The sequence below is a fragment of the Callospermophilus lateralis genome, chromosome 4 (assembly GCF_048772815.1).
Source record: "Callospermophilus lateralis isolate mCalLat2 chromosome 4, mCalLat2.hap1, whole genome shotgun sequence".
NCBI lineage: Eukaryota > Metazoa > Chordata > Mammalia > Rodentia > Sciuridae > Callospermophilus > Callospermophilus lateralis.
Window position 1 is genome coordinate 165,852,187 of NC_135308.1, and position 7,380 is coordinate 165,859,566.

At 58.7% G+C, this 7,380-nt stretch overlaps 1 pseudogene; it reads left to right on the forward strand.

The window, feature by feature from the left end:
* Window positions 1–2,408: 2,408 nt before the first annotated feature.
* LOC143398592 (palmitoyltransferase ZDHHC3 pseudogene) lies at window positions 2,409–3,275 on the forward strand (annotated as a pseudogene).
* The last annotated feature ends 4,105 nt before the right edge of the window (window positions 3,276–7,380 follow it).

Below are 7,380 nucleotides of genomic sequence, written 5' to 3' on the forward strand. Positions count from 1 at the left end.
CCCAGAGCCCACCCCCGGGGCTGCCCAGAGCACCAGGGCCACAGGCAGGAGGCCTCCTGGAGTGTCCATCGCAGTCACAGGACAGAGCCATGCTGTGGCCTGGAGCAGCAGCACCCAGGAAGTGACACGTGGGCACCCCACACTGGGCAGGGCCACTGGGCTCCCTCACAGCTGGGCCAGGCAGCCACCGCACCCAGGTGCCATGCTGGGGGAGGGGCAGTCGGGACGGAGGCTCAGAGGGGACCCTGGGTGTCAGGATGAGCAGCAGAGAGGCCCCACCGAGGAGCCCAGGAGATTCTGTGCAGGATGGAGGACGGGTCCCCAGGGTCCCGACTGGAGCCACTAGGCCTGGGGAAGCCGGGACGAATGGATGTCTTTCAGGACTTAGAGCTCAGAACGCTGGGTTTGGTCAGCAGGGGGTGAGGACGAGGGGCTGGCCAAGCTGGGCTCCGGGGTGTTCTAGGGGGCTCCAGTGTGCTCCAGGGGGGCTCCAGTGTGTTCCAGAGGCTCCGGTGTGTTCCAGGGGGCCTCCGGGGTTTTCCAGGGACTCCAATGTGTTCTAGGGGGCTCCAGTGTGCTCCAGGGGGGCTCCAGGGTGTTCCAGAGGCTCCGGTGTGTTCCAGGGGGCCTCCGGGGTTTTCCAGGGACTCCAATGTGTTCTAGGGGGCTCCAGTGTGCTCCAGGGGGGCTCCAGGGTGTTCCAGAGGCTCCGGTGTGTTCTAGGGGGCTCCGGGGGGGCTCTGAGGGATCCGGTGTGTTCCAGGGGGCTCCGGTGTGCTCCGGGGGGGCTCCGGTGTGTTCTAGGGGGCTCCGGGGGGGCTCCAAGGGATCCGGTGTGTTCTAGGGGGCTCCGGGGTGTTCTAGGGGGCTGTGGGGTACTCTGGGGGATCTCGTGTGTTCCAGGGGGCTCCGCTGTGCTCCAGGGGGGCTCCAGTGTGTTCTAGGGGGCTCCGGGAGGGCTCTGAGGGATCCCGTGTGTTCCAGGGGGCTCCGGTGTGTTCAAGGGGGCTCCGGGGTACTCCGGGGATCTCGTGTGTTCTAGGGGGCTGTGGGGTACTCCGGGGGATCTCGTGTGTTCTAGGGGGCTGTGGGGTACTCTAGGGGGCTGTGGGGTGCTCTGGGGGAGCCAGTGTGCTCCAGGAGCAGGAAACGGGTCAGAGGCTGCAGGCGGCCTGGACACGCAGAATGAGTCTCAGGCACTGGACCCCTCTGCCCATGGCCCCTTGCCCAGAAGCGGGAGGCCATTTCACGAGCTGCAGGGCAGCGGGTGACTGGTTCAGAAGTGCTGCAGGCCCCAGGACCCGTGCGAACCACGAGGACACTGAGCTTTACACTGGAGGTGGCTGTGTCACAAATCCTGTCCTCAGCCATCCCTGCGGCCCAACTGTTTAAAAGGACACGGGGGGGGGGGGGGGGCGGGGGCGGGCACCGTGGCCTTGTGTGGACGAGTCCTGGGGCTCCTCCTGCTCCCTCACCCACACCTGCCAGCATCCTGCACACTGCCATCCGCCCCCAGCAGAGCCCTGCCCCTCACCATTGCCACAGCTCACTCAACAGAGACTGGAGCAGGGTCCCCCTCCTCATTATCTCTCCCATCCCACTCCCCCAGATTCCTCATCTGACTGCTGCTGCGCTACTCTGGGCACACATTTCCCAAGGTGATGCAAATGCAGGCTACTGTCCCCTCCCTGATTCTTCATGCTATTCTCCCATTAATGCAACCTGACAATGACTTCTCTATACCAGCAGCAACATCATCATGTCTACCCACAGGGTGACATTCACACCTCTCCACTCTTCTCATCCTTCCCTGAGGCTAGGTCACCTCTTCCTTCTCTTGTGCCATAGGTGTTTGGGGACTGGGCCCCATGCCATGGTGTCCACTGAGGACCTGCTTCTTAGATCAGGCCTGGTTCTTTCAGAATGCAGATATGGCCTGACTCCACTCATCAACCGCTGCTGCTGTTTGAGGAGTGTCTGCTGTCACCGTCCTGAGACCTCAGCCTGGTGGCCCCTCCAGACCAGCACAGAGCAAGGCAAAGGCCCAGGCTCTGGATGTGAGCCAGAGGTGGACTCCTCACCTGGTCACTCACGGCACCTGCAGTGACTTCCCTGTGTCTCAGTGTCCCCTTCTGACAGCCAGACCAGCCAGGGCCAGCCTTGCCCCAGGGGACACCTGGGGTGCTCCGTGACCGCAAGGGCCTCCTTTCTGAGTTCACAAAGCCCTAAGGGCCCATTCTAGAACCGGGAGGGGCCTCCCAACGTGCCCCAGCGGGAGACGGGCCCAGGCGGGACACCAGCCGCCCGGCAGAGGCGCGGAGGCACAGGGACCCTGTCCCCGCTAGAGGCACCACGCAGGGCCCGGGCCTGGCACCAGGACACCGTGCCACCGCCTGCTCGGGGCGCCCATGGCTCCCGCCCCGGTCCCCGCGCTTCACGCGCTTGAGCGGAAGCCCCAGCTGGGGCCAGGCCGCGCCCCGCAGCCCGTGCGCCCGAGGCTGGGCCCCTTGCCCCGGCCCTGGTTCGTGTGCGACATCCTGGGCATCATGTTCGCCGTGAGCACCTGGGTGCTGACCTTCGGCACCGCGTGGGTGGCCATCCGCGAGCTGTTCCTGCCCGCGCGGGGCCTGGCCTACAGCCTGGCCAACGGCCTGCTGCTGCACCTGCAGGCCGCGCTGGGGCTGGCGGCGCACGCGCGGGCCATGCTCACCGACCCCGGCGCCGTGCCCCTGGGCAGCGCGCCGGGCAGCGCCCTCGAGGCCCGCTGCCTCTGGTGCTGCAGCGCGAAGCCGCCGCGCGCACACCACTGCTGCGTGTGCGGGCGCTGCGTGCGCAAGATGGACCACCACTGCACCTGGGTCAACAACTGCGTGGGCGAGGGCAACCGGAAGTACTTCGTGCTCTTCACGCTGTACATGGGGCTGGCCTCGCTGCACCTGCTGCTGCTGCTCGGCGTCCCTGTCCTGCGCAGCCACGCGCAGGGCGAGTGGGACAGGCACAGCACCGTGTCCCCGCGCCGCTCCCTCATGTACCTCTTCCTGGTGGCCTTGATAGCGTTCCTCCTGAGCTCCACGATGTTCGCCATGCAGATGTACTCCATCTGCACCGACAGCACCCTCATCGAGCGGCTGCAGAGGGACCGCGGGCTGCCACGCAAAGGGTCCCCGTGGTCCAGCTTGAAGGCCGTGTTTGGCCACCGTGTCTCCCTGGCCTGGCTCAGCCCCTTTGCCTCCCCGGAGCCCCAGAGAGGCGATGAGCACCACTGGGTGGTCTGAGGGTGGCTGGGGAACCAGAGCCCGGAGGGCACCACCTGCCAGTCACTCTGCGGCGGGGGCAGAGGCCGGGCTACAGAGAGTAAGAACCCTGGCTCTGGACCGCTATTCAGAGAAGGTCCAAGGCAGAAGTGGAACCTGCTGCCCCTTTTTGGCCTGTAATGTGGAGAGCGATCAAATGCACACAGCCATGAATAAAGTCCCGTGGATTTGTGGCCACCCTGCTCACGCTGAAGTAATTGCCTGCCAGCCACCACCCTGTGGTGAGCTGGGCCTCTCTGCCCTGTCCAGCTCATGAGCCCTACTGTCCCGGGCATCAGCTTGTGTCACCTGTTGGATTTGCTGAGCCAATATTTCACTTAGGGCTTTCGCTCCCCGGGAGGCCATGAGCTGGCCCATCTGTTTGCTTTGTCCTGTGGGCCTCCCCTGGTGTATCTCACTCCAGGTCACGCCAGCCGCTGGAAGTGGGAGGGTCTGTGGTTCTTCCCGCTGTTTTCTGGGCACAGACTGCCTCGGGTGTTCCTTGGGAATGTTGGTGGATCTCAGGCAAAAAGTAACTGTTTGGTTTTGAGGTAGAGATCCCCGTGTGGTTGTCAGAAATACAAGAGGCCCCAGGACCTTCCCGGGTCCCCCATGACAAGGCCTTGCCTGCTGGCACCTGCCTGGTGGACGCTTCAGGTCCCACCACAGAGCATGCGTGTGCACTTGGGTTTGTGTGTACACCACATGGCCATTGTGTAGAGGGGCCACCTGTCCCTTCCCCTGACTCAGCAGCAGCTGACGTTCCCGGTCGCCCGCGGTTCCTTCCAGGATGCTGTGCGTGGAACTGTCCCCGGGCATCTTCTGAGGCTGCCTCTCTCAACAGAGTGCCTCGAGATCCACTGGAATGTTGCCCACGTGAAAAGCCGATTCCTTTGATTGTGGGTAGTCAGTGGGGTGTTCTGCAATTGGTTTGGCCATTTGCCCATTGAAGGGCGTTGGGTTCTTCCCGTCAGGGTTATTTTAGGTAAAGCTGCTCTGAACCTGTGTGTAAAGGCTTCGGCTGCTCTGGGGTCAATGCCCAGGTGCGTCCCCTGGTCCCAGGGTATCGCACGTCCAGACCCTCACCTTTCACATCCCACTGCGGGGGGAGGGGGCTGTTTCCTGTGCACCCTCTTGTGTGCTTTTGTTGTTACCCATTTATTTTAGCCATTCCCACGGAGTTGAGGGTGTCTCTCCCACAGCCGCCTGTGCCAGGTTGGGGCAGGCTGCAGACAGATGGAGGAAAGTGCCCGGAGACAGCACGGGGCCCGGGCTTGCTGGGGACACTGACCAGAGAGCAGGATGCCCGAGAAGGGCTCAGCAGCGCCTCCGTCCCTCCAGGGTTTTGCCCAGCAGCGCCTCATGGTGTTCTGTCCTGTGGTGGCCACTGGACCAGTGACGCGTGCCCTTTCCAGGGTGCCCTCCGTCCTGCGCCTGTCCCCACACAGACAGGGTCCTGTACCCGAGGCTCTGTCACTGTGGCTGGCTTAGTGTGCTGTCTGCCCAGCGTCCCAGAGCAGCTGTCCCAGCTCAGGGGCAAGAAAGGCACTTCCCACAGAGAACAGGGTGGCCCTCGTTCCCAGTGTGCCCGAGAGCAGCGCCTCCAGGTGCTGTGTCTGCACACTCTGGTCAGGCCTGCTGTCTGCCCCCTTGACTGGCCAGGATGGGGGGGGGGGATGGACAAGGCGTTCAGGGACGATGCCAAGGCCGCGACTGCATGTGGTTGATGTGCACCTCCTTGCTGGCTCACGGTGCCACCCTTCACGCGCTGCTGGCCGTGCCCCCTGCTCAGCCAGGTGCCTCCCAGGAGCTCCCGTCAGTGGTTTGGTTTCAGCCTTGTTGGGTCCTGTGGGGCTCCCCCTTCCTCCCGTCTGTAGCCTTGTCCCCTCCACACAAGAGCTTCATTCTGATGAGGCCCAGTTTGCGGGTTTTCCTTTTGTGGATGATGCCTTGGGTGTCCAGCGAGAAGGGTGTCTGGCCCTAGCTCCCAAGGTTCTGCCGTGTCTTCCACGCACTTCAGCTCATGTCTTCTCTCCCACCCGTGGTCCACTCTCAGTTATCCGCACGAGGCTCCAGGCTCAGGTCCAGCTCCTGACCCGCCCAGTTGCTGTAGCGCTGTGTGTTCAGAGGTGGTCGCTCTCCCCTGGCCGGTGCCCCAGGTTCTCCCGTGCACAGTGGACCTGCGTGCCCGTCCTGACGGATGCCGCATGGTCTTGAGTGGACCTGCTGTTTCGCAAGCCTCGACACCAGGTGAGTGACCTCCCACTGTTTTCCAAGATCGCAGCCATTTTACATCTGGGCCTTTTCGTTATCAATCGTTTCTTATTTTTTATTCTAGCGTGATGGTTATGAGAGTAGTTGGGTTCATTTTTTTAAGTTTATGAACAGAAAAATATTTAAAACATTATTTGCATATAAATGCATCAATTTACAAAATAAAAATCATAATGCAATCCAAACTGGCTTTATCCTGCACATGTAAAACCATTTATTATAGTAAATACAAGGGTAAGTTTTAACTTTCAATTTCCATTCAGAACAAACGTGTGGGGTGGCATAAAGAATGCCGGGAGAAATCACAGCGTTTCGGTTCTTGGTTTAGCTTTATCTCTTATGAACCTGATCTAGATCCTAATTTCACATTAATCCCGCCTGTCCAGGGACATGGAAGGTGTTCCCGTCCTCTGAGGGCTTCTTTGGTTTCTTTCTTGGGTGTTTTATGACTTTCATTGTACAGTTCTTTCACCTCCTTGGTTAGGTCAATGCCCTTTTCCCTGAGGTTTTTGTGAATGGGACGGTTTTCCTTTCTCAGCAGAATTGCTGTGGGGTAAGGAGAGCTCCATCTGTGAGTGCCCTCTAGTAGCCTGCTGCTTGCTAAATCATGTAGATGCTCTAGAAGCTTCTGGATACGGGTCATGTCATCAGTGAACAGACAGTTTGACTTCCTTTCCTACTTGTACCCCTGTAATTTCCCTCTCTTGCCTGATGGTAGAGTTTCAAGAACTGTGTTCAGTAGGAGCAGTAAAACTGGACAGCCTTGTCTTGTTCCTGATTTTACCAAAAAACATGGTCTGGTCTTTCTCCACTCAGTCTGATGTCGGCTTGAGCTGCCCTACGGCGTCCTAATGGGGGAAGGTCGGGGCCTTGGGTCTTGTTTCTTCGGTGTTTTTAACATGAGTGAGTTGGGGTTTGTCAGGGCCTTTTCTGTACCACTGAGGTCCTTGTTCTTAACTCAGGTGACGTGGTGGATCACTGCCGGGGTTGGAAAGGGCTGGACCACCTGGCCCCCCCCCCCGGGGTTGGGCCCTTGCTCCTGGTGTGCTGATTCTTGATGTGTTTTGGACGCAGTTTTCCAGGACCTGGGTACATCTTCACCAGGGATATTGTCTACAGTTTCTTTCCTTGGTCTGTCATTTCTGATCTGGGTATGAGGTCTACACTGGCTTCATAGAACGATTTTGGTATTGTTGCTCCCTTTCAATTCCATGAAACAATTTGAGATAGACCTGTGTTAGTTCTTCTATAAAGTTCTGGCAGAACTCAGCGGAGAAGCCATCGGGTCCTGGACTGTTCTCTGTTGGAAGTCTTTTAATTGCTGTTTCGATTCATCACTTTCCTTGTCCGCTTAGGCTTTCTGTCTCTTCCTGGCTCAATCGGGGCAGGTCATACGTGTCTAGAAATCTGTCAGTATGTTCTAGATTCTCCAGGTCATTGGAGTATAAATTTTCAAAATAGTTTCTAATGCTCCTCTAGATTTCAGAAGCATCTCTGGTGATATCTCCTTTTTCACATCTGATTTTATTTTGGGGGTCTTCTCTCTCTCCCTCCTTTGGTTAGTTTGGCCAAGGGTTCATCAATCTTATTTATCTTTTTGAAAAACCAACTCTTTTTTGCATTGATCCTCTGCATTGCTTTTCCTTAAATCTCGATTTCACCTATTTCAGCTCTGATCTTTATTATCTCCTGTCTCTACTGCTTTTGGAATCCGTGGGGTCTTTCTTTTCTGGGGCCTGGAGGTGGAGCATCGCTCATTCATCTGGAACCTGTGTTTTAACGGAGACACTCACGCTGTGACCTTTCTTCTGAG